Source organism: Protopterus annectens, chromosome 5.part0 (assembly GCF_019279795.1).
Source record: "Protopterus annectens isolate FY-2018-M chromosome 5.part0, PAN1.0, whole genome shotgun sequence".
NCBI lineage: Eukaryota > Metazoa > Chordata > Ceratodontiformes > Protopteridae > Protopterus > Protopterus annectens.
Window position 1 is genome coordinate 755,583,899 of NC_056735.1, and position 17,160 is coordinate 755,601,058.

Here is a 17,160-nt window from a genome sequence, read left to right on the forward strand (position 1 = left end):
ATCACTCACATACCTGCGTCCATTACCTCTACTGCATGGGTCAGTAAAAAAGCACATAATATCAACTGTAAGATCTTTATATACCTTTGGCATAGTGGAGTAGACAAAGCAGGGACACCTCATCCTACCTTATCATGCTAAACATACTCTAAGCATTCTTAAACATTTCACTGTTACAACCTCCATTATAAAATATGTGTTTAGGCAACAGTAGATTATTTGCTTATTAGTAACTATGACTATTATGACATCTGCAGCTAAACCATACCTGTAAACATAAATCATATGCATATTGCTGCAATCTGTATCCATATTCTTATAAATGGGTTTCATGAAAATGGAGGTAGGTGACTAGTTATTCACAATTCCTTTGCTAATTGCAGCTTAAAAAACAACTAATAATAGCAGTGTAAAAGTTATTATAAGCCATCATTTGTAGTAGCATTAAATAATTATTTCAAAGATAAATGCAGTTCTTCTGCTGTGTCTAATAACAAGAAAATATTTCATATATATATTGGCAATAATAGGCCACTTGATTGTAGAACATGCTAGTATAAACCCACCCTTTCTTCCATGTTGAGAGATATATATTTGCATAACTAGGGGCTAATGTGGTGTCGATAGCAGTGTCTAAATGAAATATACACAGGACCTAATTCTTATTCTTGTCAGTCATCTCAAGGTATTAGTGTTTGAACAAATCTAAATAACGGATTAACTATTTGTCTGGCAAACGTATACATGACATTGACAAAATGACACATTATTGACCAAAGGTGTTAAAGGTATTGAAGTGAAACTTGTTACCAAGGGAGAGGGTGCAACACTGATGGAATGGGTTAATTATGTAAATAAGATGCTGAATACATTGTCAGGTCAATTATGTATACTGTTATAGTACATAAAGTAATTTGATTATACTCTGAACTTGGGGAAAAGCAACCTTAGTATGTAACTCATCAAAAAATGCATAAGAACTTTTGTTATGCAACTATCAGAGCTGCTATGCTCCAGTTTCACAGAAGAGTGTACTCGTTTGCTAAGAACTAGAACGAGAAAATGGCAGAACCTTTAAAGTTGTTTAATACTTAAAACAGCCACACAAAAAAAAAAAACAGATTAAGTGTTTAACAGCTTTTAAAACTGTTAACCCATCAGAAGTATACTTTACTTCTAGCCATGTGTTGTGTGGCAGCACTAAGTGTGTTACAGCTGTTAATTCTGTACACATTTCTTCTGTAAATATTAGTCCATCAGAGCAATTGAAGCTCCATGTACTGAAAAGAATTATGTTTTTTTTTGCCATAAGTTTTCTTCTCTCCTCTCTTGAGGTAAACTTCTTAACATCCATGCCTCAAACACATAAAAAGCTGGTTATAATCAAAGATCTGATCATAATCATTGATATTACTTGTCACAGTGCTACTAAAATCCATACATATATTGAAGATCTGTGGGCAATGCTTAAAGAAATTAGCTGCTTCCTTCTGTCACTTTAATTACTTAAAAAATAAAACTGGCATATTACTAAATAAAGGTAGAGTATTTGATGCAGTTTTTAATATAGTAAAGAATGACAATGTCATCTATTTACTTGTGATGGAAGAAAGAAATGGAGTAACTGGAGAAACTGGATATCTTGAAGTAGAGGTTAGTTGTCAACCAGAATTTAGGTGAGCAAGCTGCTTTATAAGTAACAAGAAAACACATAAAAAATTTGTGTAGTTAAACGATGCAGAATTTGCAAATAGTTTGTAAGCTATAAAGAGAGAATTATGGAAACTGACTATATTGCATGTCATATATATGAAGCATTTGGAAGTGGATGTGATGGAGGAACCACAATTTCTACATGATCAGCAAGTTCCCAATGAGCATTTTAAACAGGTGTGTCATATTCAAGATAAGGCAGCTAAGATGATAAACCAGGCTGAGCAGATACAATCATATCTCTCAAGTGTACCTCATTACAAGGAACGTACCTCATGTGGGGTCTTAAAAAGTTCATGTTCCTCAAAGTTCCCCATTGAAACAGTCTGTCACACATTCAGTGTTAGGAATTTTTTTAAATGAAATCCATGGTAAATAGAAATTAATCACATTAATCCATTAAAGGATCTTCTTTATAAGTAAAACCAGCATATTTTAACTATCCTATGACCTTCCTAGTTGAAGTTGTTAATAAGCCATTAGTATGTGTTCCACATTTTGCCCATTTGTTCCACATTATGAAGGTGAGTGTTCCTCATTTTGGAGATGGAAGGTTGAGAGCAATGGATACAATAGTAACTGACTGGAAGGGAAGATAAGATAGAAAGTGGGGCTCATTCAGTGTTTTGAAGGTCAGGGATTTGACTGAATTTTTGATGACCAAGATGGCTGAATGGATTTGATCTGCAAAAGATTTACTATGGGTACCACTTTGAAATGTTTGCCACTGTCAGATTTGGAAGTTAAACATGAAAAACTCAAACCAATGCTGAAAGAGTTGTTGACATATTATAAAAAGGAAACGTATTATGGAAGTTGAGGCAGCTGGGTAGAACATCATCACTGGCTGGGTTACCTGTATTTAATGAAGAATAGTATAAGGTGATTTTGAGCATTGTTTACAATTTGCAGAAGTAATAAAAGAACATAAGCATAGAAAAGAATTGCCATACCATGCCGTGTTATATGTATTTTGGAACAGTAGGATGCTGATGTTTGACAATCCAGAAAGAGGATTTGGTACAATAAAATAGCTATTACCAAGATTAGGCCAGCTAAAGGTGTAATGAAAATAAAACAAGATGCTAAACTAAAAGATATTGATATTACTGTGAAAATAAAGGGTTAATGGGAAGATAGCTCTTAGCTGAGTAGGAGCAGATATCTGTGTATGCATGCAATCCCTAGAAAAAGATGGATAGATGGAGTTAAAGGCTGCACATAACTGTTTCTACTTGGAAAAAGTGTGGGTATGTACATTACAGTTCATGTAATTGAGTTGATTTCTTGGTGTGCTAATATGAAAGACTGATGTCTAGCCTACATACTGGGTCTGCATTTGTATTTATACTTTGCAGACAGAAACCACTAAAAGGTATGAGGGCTATCACTTGTTTCTATAAATGGTTTGATGTTTTATACACACACTTAACAACTTCAACTAGGAAGGTCATAGGATAGTTAAAATATGCTGGTTTTACTTATAAAGAAGATCCTTTAATGGATTAATATGATTCATTTCTATTTATCATGGATTTCACTTAAAAAAAATTCCTAACACTGACACACACACACATATATAACATATTAAATACACATACATATATATGCATATTAGTAGATTTTAGCATTTTTATGATATTTACAAGTTTTTGTGCCCATGATGGATTTTACAATACTAGTTTATACAAGAACTTGCATTTAAAGCTAGTTATACAATGGTATTACCCAAGGCGGTTTGCATAATGCAACCTACAGTAAAGGGTTAAAACACATGGAGATGTAAATTTTGAGTTCCAAATAGAATATTGTGAATTATACAATGACCCCCATTAATATTCCCTGGACTTTTTCCATTAGTATAAGTTTTTTTTTTTTTTTTTTTTTTTTGCAGCAATGGAGAACCCAAGATCTCCATTGCTTTTTAGAAACTGTCTCGCTATGTTAAAGAAGTTTAACATAGCAAGACAGCTTTTAAAAAAGTAACAGAGATCTTCCTTTCTCTGTTGCTTTTTTAAAGCTGTCTTGCTATGTTAAATGGGTTTAACATAGGGAGACACTTTGTAAAAAGCAACAGCGATCTTGCTTTCTCAGTTGCTTCCACCCACAGCTCTGATGTACTGTGTAAGCATACGCATGCATAGTACATCAGAACTGCCGCAAAATACCAGACAGCTGCGGAAGGGCAGCATGGAGGCATTATACAATGCCATTATTTAAGAAAAGTAAGTATTTTTTTTCTTAAATAATGTCATTGTATAATAGCAATAACCCACTTCTGGGTGTGGGTAATGCTGGATTTACCCATGGTTGTCTTTGTTTGGCCACTTAGGCTTCGCCCTCGTGACCAAACCACACCAACCGTGGGTAAATCTAGCATTACTCACACCCAGGCGTGGGTTATTGCTTAAATATTAACTTTATTAGTAATATTTTAAAAAGACTAACATACTGTGCAGTATCCCTTTTTCTTTTTCCTTTCAGATAAAAAGTTGCAATATACGAGTGCTTGTGTTTAATAGGCTATGATTTTTCACAAATATTGTAGCCTTTTAGTTTTTCCATGCAAGATAAACATAGGCAGACCTTTGAAGATGCAGCACATAGGCTTGTATTCCTTTATTAATCCAGCTGACAAATTCAAGTTTTATCTAGTAGGTAAGTGAACTACTGACGGAATTCACTAGATGAAACGAATGGGTGTGGCAGTTGTACTATTATAAGAAGAACTGAATTTTCAGGCCATTTTTATATATAAATATGTAATGCTTGATACTTAAACTGTGGGATGAGATTATTCTGGTGATCACAGTATCTTCTTCCCGCTGCCTGGTATGCTCAGATGTATTTCTTCTCCTGAGTGTCTTTTTCCCATTCCTTTACTGGAGGTTAGAGAATGATTTGCCTTCATGTTTAGTTCCTACCTATAATGTTAGGTGTATAGGTTATATTAAATATTGGGTCTATATCACATAGTCGAAGTTTTATAACTTCGAACATGGAATGTTTGAACCATTCCGTTCGAAGTTACAAAACTTTGACTAGTAATAAAAAAAAAGAAGTAAAAACAAAATAAACTATTGTAAGCAGAGGGGGCAAGCCCCCCTACACCCCCCCATGTGGGGGCTGCGCAACCCACACCTCCGCTCTTTAAATATAACAACTCTGAGAATGCATCACATTGAAATGAATGGAAACCTCCCCTTATGGAGATTTCCATTTAAATGCTCGAACTTGTACAAGTTCGAACTTATGGTCTCAACCATATGGGGTTCAAACTTGTACAAGTTCAGCTGTGTGATAGGAACCCTTAGATATCATATACCCATCCTGCAGTATACAGCTGTTTCTTTTATGCTTTGTGTGTATCTTCAAATTAAAGAGTGCAGTTAAACTATTTTTTAATAGACTGAAGAAATATCTTCAGTAAAACCCATGGGTTTGTGAAAGAATTACAAGAAAGATGCTTCAGTTGTTTTGGTAGTAGAGCACTCTTTTAGTGTCTATGAGAGGAGGTTAGGAAGAACAGTCTTTTGTAGGGGGTGGCTTGGCTCCCACAATCAAGATGTTTCCATTAAAGGCTATAAGTTTCAATGTGAGGGGGATCATGTGTTAAAAGTAAACAAAAGCCTGTTTTGGAAAAGTAAAATTTTAAGAAAATGCAAATGGCAATGTTAATTGAAAACAAGCTCAAGAGGTAACATTTGACTGAAATGACAAAGCAATAGAAGGGTTGGGGGTGATCTCCTCTCCAAAGAAGGCTAAAGGGATTGCAGATACTTAAATAATAGCCTGGTTTGGAAAGAAATAGAGAAATAATGTGACAGTGAAGGAATGTGGGATATTTTAGAGGTTAATTCAGCTATGAGTAAATTATTTATTATAAATTTCTACGGTCCAAATACTGAACACTTTGCTGGGGTTTTTTTTACTATTTTATTATGCTGCAGAGGAGCTAGGTGGCAGATTCTTTTTTTTTTTTTTTAACAAGAATTATCATTATTAAATTATCACGTATGACATAGGCAATCTTACATTTATATAAATGAAAATAAACCATGCCGACATAATTTCAGATGCAAACATACATTACAAACCATGCTGACAACTGTAGCTGCAAACGTTATACACCACTTATAATATATCCAGTCATTATCAGTCACACATTACGTACCTCATTCAGATCCAGCCCTCTTTTAAACTTCATTCTTTCTCTGCATGTAGTGGTCCCACATTTCCCATTTTTCCCGGGTCTATATTATAAGATCGACATTTGAAAACATCGAACAGCATATGGTCGACACCATATGGTCAATGTCTTCAAACATCGACCTTATAAAAAGACAAAAAAAAAAAAGAACAAAGTACCCTAACGGGTTTAAGCGGGGGGGGCAAGCCCATCGGCACTCCCCACACCTCCCGCTACTTAAATATACCAACTCCGAGACCACACTACATTGCAGTAAATGGAAATCTCCCCTTACGGAGATTTCTGTTTACACGCTCGAGATTCTGAGTGTTCAATATTCTCATGTCAACAATATCAGATTCGACATTGTCGGCTTTCGAGGATATAATATAGACCGTTTTTCCCTGTATAATTTACTCCTAACCTTTTCTAAAGATTCCAGTTCCAGTTGCTTTATCTCTGTTACTATCTTTGTTACTTCTAGTAAAGTTGGTTTAGACTTTGATTTCCATTTTCTAGTTATTGCTTTTTTTGGCAGCCATCATAATTAGATTCAGCAATGCCTTACTATGTCTAGACAATTTCAGCTCTGTATTATAGCTCAGAAAAGTCATTTTCCTAGTCACTCCAGTTTGCTCACCCAGCCTCTCTGACAGAGCAGCCTGCAGGGAATCTTTAAAGGCAACTCATTACACTTCCAGAAAATATCTTCCCAATTATCTCTTTCTTCCCCACCACACCTCCAACATTTGCTGTCTACCTGAAGAAAGACTCTTTGTATCCTGCTTGGAGTATAAAAATATCTATGTAAGCTCTTCCAGGCAAAGATCCTAAATCTTCGAGATTTTGTTGCATATTTGGGAGACATACATGTATCCCCAATTGTTTCTTTGTGAATCGCTTATCCATTCTCTCTTCCCAATACTTCCTAACCTCTTCTGATTGATTCTTATAGTTATCATGCAATATTTTATATGGTCTACTAATTATTTCTTTTTTAATAGCTACTTCTGTTCTAGATTCTACTAAGAACTCTACCACTCCTGGTCTTTCATTTAGGACCCCCCTATTTCTTTCTCTTTGCCTGTACTGTAATATCAATCCTTGATATGGAAGGAAATCTCTAACCTGCAGTCCAAATAAGTTCTTGACATCTTCCTATTCGATTACCTTTCCCTCTCTAGCTATTTGCTCTCAATACATTGGTTCTTTTGCCAGTTTTCTCCAATATACTCCCACTCCCCCCTTGCCTAGTTTCTGTATCACTAATTGCAGTCATCCCTATTGGCAGAATCTCCTCTCTCCATTCCAGTATTGACTTAGTTCTTAGAATACCTTCTGCTATTTTATAAATATAATATTCTGTATGATTATTGTTGTTCTCCTTAAAGGTTTATATCCAAAAATCCTAGTCTCTCCCTATTACTTGAACTTCCCCCATTTCTTCATCATCTCTTTATATCCTGAGTTATAGATTTATGCTTGTGCTATAAATAGGAGCTTTGTGTTGCTCTGAAATACCCCTTCAAATAGGGTAATCTCAATCTGGCCTGTTCTATTGGAAGAATAAGCTTATCCCACTTGACTCTTGCTGTCTTCCCCACCCAGATAAAATCCTTCAACTCTTTATTAATTACTATCTCGAACCTCTCCTCTGGTTGATAAAAATATGCCTGACCTGTATATAAGACTAAAGGGACTAAAAACATTTTAACTGCTTGTATCTTACTATCAATATCCATATAACAGAACTTCCATTTTCTCAATTCTTGGATTATCTTTTGTTTTGTCTCTTGCCACATATCCTTAGCTGCCACATTGGTATAATTTTTAATCCATACTCCTAAATACTTCATTTTATCATGTCCCTATAAATATGGATATTGCTGATCCAATTCGCATGTGGTTACACAATTTACCACTATTGCTTTTGTTTTGGCTTCATTAATTTTGTATTCCAAAAAGGTCTGAAATTATCTCAATATGTTCCACAGCACTGTAATATCCTTTTCTGGTCTTGACTACCATACCAGTCATATTCTTGAATTTGTGAGTCCCTTATTTTCTTTGCCAATGTTTCTAAATATAATACAAACAACAAAGGGGACACCCCTGCCTAGTTCCTCTGCTCAAGAAGAGATTATCAGAGAGGACCCCACCCACCTTAACTTTCACCTCCAATCCATCATATATCCTCTTAATCAACCTTATAATTTTTTCAGGGAATGCAAATTCTTCCATCGCTGTGCTCATAAAATCCCAGCTCACTCTGTCAAATGCTTTCTCTGCATCAAGACCTACCTATATCAGTGGTAGTTTCTTACATTTTGCTTCCCTCTGGATCATCACTGTTCTATTAATGTTGTCAAATGTTTGCCTCCCTTCCACAAAACCACATTAATCCATATCTACCAATTTTGGTATCACTATTGCCATTCCTTTTGCCATTATAAATATAAACACTTTATAATCATGATTTAGTATTTAAATTGGCCTATATGAAGCTGGATCTGATGGATCTTTACTCTCTTTGCATATTACAGCAACCACTGCTTTCTTCCAGGTTGCTGGTACTTCTCCACCTCTTAAAATACCTTCCATATCTGTACCAGTTTTTCCCTCCTAACTTCCAAACTTCCACAGGAATACCATCTATTCTTGGGGACTTTCCTGTAGATTGATTATATATCACCATTTTTATCTTGTCTCGTACTATCCTAACTGTTAGTAATTGAGCCTCCTTCACCTCTAGCCTGGGCATATTTAATTCTTCCATAAACATTTCCATTTGTTCTTTTTCTTGATTTCCATATTTCTCTGCTTTATACAGACTTTCATAGAATTATCGAAGTCTTTCCAATACTTCTACAGGATCCCTTGTTATCTTCCTTGTTATATGTTCTCTAAGCTTGGTGGCAGCTCTATCTATTTTCTGTTGCTTGAGTAATTGTGCTAAACGTTTTTGTGCTCTAGGGTTATTAGCAAAAACAGTTGTTTAACAGCAATCTTTTTAAACTCATGCATATTATCAAGGTAATCCCTTATTTTCTGTTTAACGTTCTGCTATTGCTCCTCTTCTTGTTCTGTGAGATGTCCCCTTATTTTGTAATACTTTAACACTTATCAGTCCAAGTATTTCTTGTTACTTCTTAACCATATCTCCATTTCTTTTATTTCAACCCTATTTTTAAATTTTGCTTTAATTTTATCACACTCCCTAGCTATATTTTTAGAATAAGTTTCTATTTTCTCTAATAGCTCCCAAATAATTTCCACTGTCAATTTCTTAAACTCCTCTCTTTTCAGCAAACAGATTGGAAAGCATCATTGTCTCATTTTTATTTTAGTTACTATTGGTGAATGATCTGAAATAGTTATTGGGCGCATATCATGACCTTTAATTAAATGTACATGTTCCTGTGAAATGTATATTCTGTGTAGCCTAGCCCAGTTTTTGTATCTCAGAGAATAATATGTAAACTCACTCTGAAGTCGTAGTACTGAATTCACATCTTCCATGCCACGTTTTCATAAATTTCTTTAATAATCTACCCTCTTTTGTTATATTTTCCCTTCTGGACCCCCCAGAAACATATTCGCTGTTGCAAATCAAATTCCAGTCCCCACCTATAAATAATATTCCTTGCTGAAAGCTGATTATTTCTCCCAGAATTTTCTTAAGTTCCATTATAGCAGTTTTCAGTGGAATATAAATACATGACAGTGTAATCCTTTTCCCTTGCCAGTAGCCCCTTAATAATATTAATCTTCCATTTTTGTCCTTTATATGTTCTTCTGTTACTGTTGGAACGCCTCTTGCAATTAATATAAGTACTCCTCTCTCCCTTTGCCCCAGATAGTCTGCTGAATAACCATCCTGAAAACCCTTCTTTATCAATTTCACATGTTCAGTTCTTTCCAAGTGTCTCTCCTGGAGCATAGCTATTTGCACTCTGCATTTTTTAATATAATTCACTACCCTTTCTTTTTTGTATTTATCTGTGAGACCATTAACATTAGACACATTATAGAAAGACTCATGTTCTTGAGGGATTATTCTTCCCACCATTTATGTAAAACAGTTTTTTTTTTTGTTAAATATATGGTTCCAGCTTTTGTATGCAATGCATGCACCATTTGGCAGGTTAATCTTTTATACAATTGTTTCTTGTCATTTCCATTTAAGCCTATGTCACACCTTGCAGAATTTTTTGTTTTATTGAAAACCCTCAAAGAAAACTAACCCTGCAAATGTCCTTTTTTTCACATTGCAGTGCCTACATTTCTTAAAGCTGAACAGGTAACAAGAGAGAAAGAAGAAAAAAATCACCTGTTTATATTAATTACATTACATTTAAATTAATTTACATTACATTCAAAAAATAACTGAAAAAGCTTTACTTTGTAGCTTGCTAAGAAACTCATGGAACATTTAAAACATTACCATTAAGAGAAAAAAAGAAATGTGTTTTTCTTACAGTTAACTTTCTCCCGTCTCCTTCCCTCTCCAAAGTAGTTCTCTGAAGCTTAATGACATAATGTAGGGCATGTGCTTTAGAGTCCCCTATAAATTTAGCAAAGTCCACAAAAATCCAATATTTCCAAATCCTCTTGTTTTGCTATGTTTCACAAGTATAATTATTGCTTTGTAATCCCACATTTGTTTGTTTACAAGTAACTGAGTTTATTCTCTGAACATTAACAACATGAAGCAGGGTATAAGCTTTAAAGTTCCTCACAATTTTAACAAAGTCCAAGGAAGTTCAATATTTTGAGATTTTCCTGCTCTGTCTTTTTTTCACAAATACAATTATTGCTTTATCATTCCAGAGATGTCGATTTCCAAGTTACTACCTTTCATCTCCATCTCCCAAAATCTGTCTCTGCTTCATTTTCAACATATTCCAGATTCTTCTAGTTGATTCTCATGTCTTCTTCCTTCTCTCAGCCAATTGAAACAGTGGAAAAGATTTCACAGGCTCAGTCTCTCTGTAGTCCTTATAACACCAAGAGAACATGAAATAGAACATCCTGATTCACAGCTCATTCTTTGTTGGACAAATTTTTGTATTTCCTCCTTAGCATGTACTTCATCAAAAAATATTTCCCTTCCAGGGAAAAACACTTTAAAGATGGCTGGGTACAGCAGTGTTAATCTCATGCCTGCTTTTCAAAATTCCCTAAATAATGGAATGTATTTACTCCTCTTCTGCCTAGTGTACTGTGAGTAATCATTCTTCACAAACATTCTATCTCCCATTTTTAGCACTTTTTCTTTCTGCCACAGTTTTGTCAAAATCAGCTCCAAGACTCCAAGTCACACTGCCAAACAGTCACGAGTGGAGTCCTACAGGGTTCAGTCCTGTGTCCTCTCCTGTTTGGTATCTACTTCTCTGAAATCCAAGCCAACATGAAGGGACTCTGGCTGGCAAAGTTCCCAGACGATTGCAAGTTGGGTGCTATTATTAACTCCCCAAGTGATATTGACATCCTACAGAAAGGCCTCAATGACACCAACGACTGGTGTCAGAATCAATGCCAAAAAATGTGTCATCATCCCCCTTGGGAAAAAAACAGTTCCCTTGAATTACCACATTGATAGTAGTCAACTGAACACAGAAGGTGTTATAAAAGATCTGGGAACACAGATTGACAGCAACCTCTCTTTTGAATACCACATTGCCACTGTAGTCAGAAAGTCCTTTTATGTGGCACATCTCATTTACTAAGGGTTTTGCATCCAGGAAGAAAGAGGTCATTGTCTCCCTCTACTCTTCCCTCAATAGGTCAATCATTGAGTACAATGCCCCATTTGGCATGTACCTCACTAAACATCTGCAACAACTGGAGAGGTCACAAAAGTGGGTTGAACAGTTGAGGAAGCTACAGCTGATGGAAATGAGGTCCTTGAGATAGTCTGTTGGATACATGGTGAAGAACAGATGAAGAAATGATGACTTCTGAGTAGAAACCAAAGTAGACCCAATTGCAGGGTAGATCAAAGAGAACAAATTGTGGTGGTTCAAACACATGTGTAGGAAAACAGAAAACACTTTGGTAAAGAAGATTTGGGAGAGACAGGAAAAAAGCAACAGTAAATAACAATGTTCAGCCAAGAGATGGATACATTGCACAAGAGAAGATCTAAAATAGTCAAGCATGACTGTTTAAGAAGGTGGGAAAGTAGAACTGAATGAACCAGAACAAACCACAGAATGACAAATATAGGAATGAAGAAAGCAACTGCTGTCCCAAAAAATACCGTTATTAAGCACTTTCATCCACAGTATAAAGAACTTCCTCAGAATCTAGTACTTTTTGGGACAGCGGTTGCTTTTTTCATTCCTATATTTGTCGTTCTGTAGGACTGAATGAAGAGAGGTGGTAATTAATGTGACACCCTGACCCATGTAGCAAATGTGATAAAGGGAGGTCAGTTATGATGATTTCATATTTGACTGGAATTTCCTTTTTCAAGCTATATCATTTCCTGCATCTTAGCTTTTCCATTTCTCATTCTTCTCTGGTTGGAATTCAGAAATGGGTTGAAGCACCGTGCAGCAGGACATTTCCCTGTGGTACATTAAGGTTGAGGAAACATTGCTGAAGTGACATTCAGCTGCAGAGAAATATGGCTATTGCAAATTCCTCCGAGCAAAAAGATGAATGTGGTGCCATGCCCGCACCTTTAATAACCAAATGCACAGGTTCATAGGTTCATAGGTAGGTACTAGGCTATCAGCCATAGGGCCTATACAAGCCCAGCCAAAAAGGTACCCTGGCTTTTGCCACTCAAGAAAATTATTTTCCTGTGCCCCTGTCGGGCAGTGCCACAGAAGTGATCCCCAGGGTGAATTTCCTATTTCCCATCCAATCATCAAGATTTTTCTTGAAGAGTGCTAATGAGGAACTTTGTTTGATATAGATAGGTAGTTTGTTCCAGACTATGGGAAGTCTCTGGGACAGGAATCTATGCCTCCAGCATGTTCTGTTTATTGTGGTGACAAGGTTTAGGTCCCTAGAGCGTGTAGCTTGGAGGGATTTGGATTTCTTTAAGTGGAGCATGTCCAACAGCTCTGGGTTTGACATAGCTTTGTATGTTAGGCTGAGATCACCTCTGAGTAGGTGATATATGACGGAGTAAAGCTGGAGTTTGTTGAGATGGTCTGCGTTGGGCATCTGTTTGAGGCCAGTAATCCTCTTTGTGAGATATTTCTACGGCCTTTCCAGTTGTTGTAAATGTCTTGTGAGGTACATACCAAAAGGGGCGTTGTACTCTATAATGGGTCTAATGAGTGATGAGTAGAGAGGAACAATGACCTCTTTTTTTCTGGATGTGGAAAATAATGTCCATGACTCCCAAAGCAACAGGAGACAGCAGGCAGTATGGCAGGCATAAGAAGCAGGCTGGCCAATGGGCATGTCAGTAGCAGTAAAAATGTAGTGCACAATGGTAAATGCCTCCATAACTAGTACATGTGGATCAATACTCCTTTCACAGTGTCTCAAGAACATTACCTAAATGCATACTGGAGCATAAATGTGACTAAAGTAGCATGCAGAATTTCCTCCATGGTGTAGGACATTTCTACATGTTGCAGTTACATAAGCATGCAATATACACTGAGCACAATACTCTTTACTTTTTCTGCCCCTATCTATTTGGTAATTAAAGTTGTGAGCATGACAGTATGTGCTTCCATTTGCCACAGGGAATTTGTGACAGGCATATTTATCTGCAGCCGAATATTACTTCAGCCATATATATCCACAACCAAATGTACCACAGGGAAATTTCTCATTGCCTAGGAGCCTGAACACACACACACACACACATATATATATATATATATATATATATATATATATGTGTGTGTGTGTGTGTGTGTGCGTTTATTTTTATTTAATTTGCAACTAGTAGTGCTATGTGAATGAGTCCACCACACCCCCTTGTTTTTGCTAACAGTTATTTGTAGTTCTTTATAAAGAAATGGTCCATTATAGTTTTTAAACAGGAGTCCTGTTTTGCTGGGTAAGACTTATGTAAACTGATTACAAGACTACAGCACAGGTTACAAGGAATAAGGTTATAGCCATGTTGTTTATTGGGCTGGTTGTTTGTCTGCATTTTGGAAGTGAACAAATTGGGGGACTTGTATGGGGCTGTATATTATGTCAGTAAACCTACAAAGATGCCCTAAACCTACATGTCTCTGCTGACCTCTGACCTTGATCGTCAGTCTCCATCTCCCATGCTTTAGTTGGGGAGTCTGTATGTTTACTGTGACCAGGTGGAGAGGTCAGACACATGGAATGGCAGCTAGCTGACACATTGTTTTTATATGGTAGTGAAGGTGACAAAAGGAGGATGTTGAATTTTGAATACTTTGCTAATGCCTTTAGAAATAACTGCATGTTTCATAAGTGGACAGGAAAAAAGGAACAACTACTGTGTGATGCAGGTTTTGATTAGTCTGGATTTCTGGCTCATTTAGGGCCATTTTCTAAATTAGTTCCTTTTTTTCTTTTCCATATCCCCTGCCCTCTACTATTTCCTCTTCTAAAAGCACATCTTGCCAGCTGTTCATGTTACTTTTTTCCAGTCTCCTCTGACCCCATTTCATTTCATAATTGTCTCATCTTGTTTAGCCACATTTGATTACAGCTCTTCTTGTCTTAGATCTGTAATACCAAATTTAAAGCCTTACCTTTTACAGAGTACCAGTTACTTATATTATATTTCTGTGATAACAACTTACTGGATAGTGAATCAATGCTTATGTTGCTTTCTTTGCTAATAGTAACCCATAACAGGTAAGTGCTGCATTGCTCTTCACTAAGAATGAATGTTATAGGCCATTTTACCATATTAGTTTTAAAAAGAATCAAGAATAGTGCAATGATTTTATGGCCTAATATAAAATGTGAATATAAATTATGTTAGTCTATATCAAATTATACAACAAACGGTTCTATAGCAGAAGATCAAAAGCTGACAAGTCCAAAGCTCACAACTTCAAACTGCAAACCTCGAAAGCCGACAACATCGAACGTACAAAAAAAAAAATACTAACCACCCAAAAAAAAAAAAAAAAAAAGCCCCCCTGCACCCCTCACACCCCCTGCTACTTAAATATACCAACTCCGGGCTCCGGGATCGCACTATTTTGCAGAAAAGGGAAATCTTCTCTTCCTGCACTCTATGGCAATCTCCATTCTGTGTTTCGATGTCAGCTTTTGGGGTTTGAAGTTCGAAGTTGTAAGCTTTGGACTTACCAGCCTTTGATGTTCTGATATAAACCCCAAAAAACTGCCTCATCTTGTGTATTAGCTGTAGCTGATTAATATTTGCTAATTACACTTCTATCTGTTGTCTTATTTATTTAATTCACAATTATACAATAATGGGTCATTTTTGTTTAAAAACGAGCTTGAAGATTGAACAGTCCAACCAGTGTGCCTGTAGTGAGTATATACTAACAGATAAAAAAACAGGCCGCTAAAGTACCATTCAGCGGCCAGACATTTCTGTTGGAATATGCTACAGAGGGGTAGTGCAAAACAGAAGAAAAATCAGGTATGTTCTCAAAAATTTAGATACAGAAATGTACCTGATTTCCTTCTTTTTCTACACTGTCCTGCCATAAAACTCAGCAGACTCTGGTACCTCTCAACTGTCCAAATCTTCAGAGAATGTCAAGATTTTTGCCTCATAGGCTTACTTTTTTCATATAAAATAGCAATGGAGATTCTCTTTTCTCTGTTATTTATCTTCAACAGCACTGATGTACTGTGCAAGTGTGAGAACGTGGGTCTCATATGCTTGCACAGTACATCAGAAATTGAAAATGAACGAGGAAGTAATGTGGAAGAAGAGTACAGAAAAAAGTAAGCAATTTATTTGTTAAATAATGTCATTGTATAATAGCAATACCCACTTGGGCTTCATCCTCATGATGAAACCATGCCAACCACAGGTAAATCCTGATATACCCACACCCACTTTATTGTTTAAGTATACATCCTCAAACTACAATCATCTCTTAAGTGAGCTATCAGTCGGATTTCAATACGAATTTAAGAGTTTGTATTTCTCAGATAAAAAGCAATTAAAAAAAGCAAGCTGACATGTCTCTGACAAAAGTTTATTTTCCTCCAGATTATATAAACTGTATCTTTCTTAAATTAGAGCAATGTATATTACCTGTAAATATTTTAGATAACTCACTCAATGTAACAGTTATTAGACAACTATCATAACACAGGAGCAATCACAAGTTGAAATGAGTACAATGCTTCTCAGAAAATGAGACGTAACCATATAAGAGGTTACCAGACTGTTATTTCTTTGTCACTATTGTTTTGTATCTTTTACTCATTGTAGTAATCAAAACAGTTGTTTAAGAACTTTCAAATAAAATAGCAACCTGGAAGACTGAATTGTATTTTGAAAACATAATAAAAATATAACATCAAAACACAGTATCTGCATACAATACAAAAGCATTAAAATAAGGAGTGTGCTTCAGTCTCTGGGGGGTTTCCATAGTGTGTGTGTGTGTGTGTGTGTGTGTGTGTGTGTGTGTGTGTGTGTGTGTGTGTGTGTGTGTGTGTGTTTGCACTACCTAAAAGGTACCTGTATGATACAGTATGTAAGTGAATGCTGAATGCTATATTGAGCATAATATAGTGTGCAGACTACATGATGAGGCAACATTAGTTTAACCTTTCCTGATTCATAGATTGTTACTAGGCTAAAGACCCGGGGGGGGGGCTTTCTAAGCCTAGCCAAATTTTCCCAAAAGAATAATGATATCCTGTATTTGAATATTACAGAGACCCAGGCATTTATAAGCTATCTCTCTCCATAAGGGGCATGGGTGCCAGGCCCAATGTAAATTTCCTTTTCCTATCCACTGGTCTAGCTTCTACTTAAACTGGGTAATAGACAAACTCAGCTTTACATGGATGGGTATCTCTGATATGTGATGCCATATGGGCCTGTAACAGATATGCTTATATAATAATTCAGACATTTCCTGCACATTTGTTTTTCATTTATTTTGCTGAACTCAGTCATGCTTTCATTATTTGCTTATCTCAAAACTGTGGTAAAACAATAAAAAATAAATGTTAATCGAGATTAATAATAATGCATCACTTGTTCAAGTCAGACATAGTAGGGTCCTGCTATTAATACAAGAAAGCATCATGTCTAAAGAAATAAAATACTGCCAATTCCATAAACTGCTCATAGG

The 17,160-nt window shown here is 36.1% G+C and overlaps 1 protein-coding gene across 1 annotated transcript in view; it reads right to left on the reverse strand.

The window, feature by feature from the left end:
• Nucleotides 1-17,160, reverse strand: part of GUCY1A2 (guanylate cyclase 1 soluble subunit alpha 2) — a 1,587,384-nt gene that overhangs the window by 1,314,696 nt on the left and 255,528 nt on the right. The gene's annotated exons all lie outside the window — the stretch shown is intronic.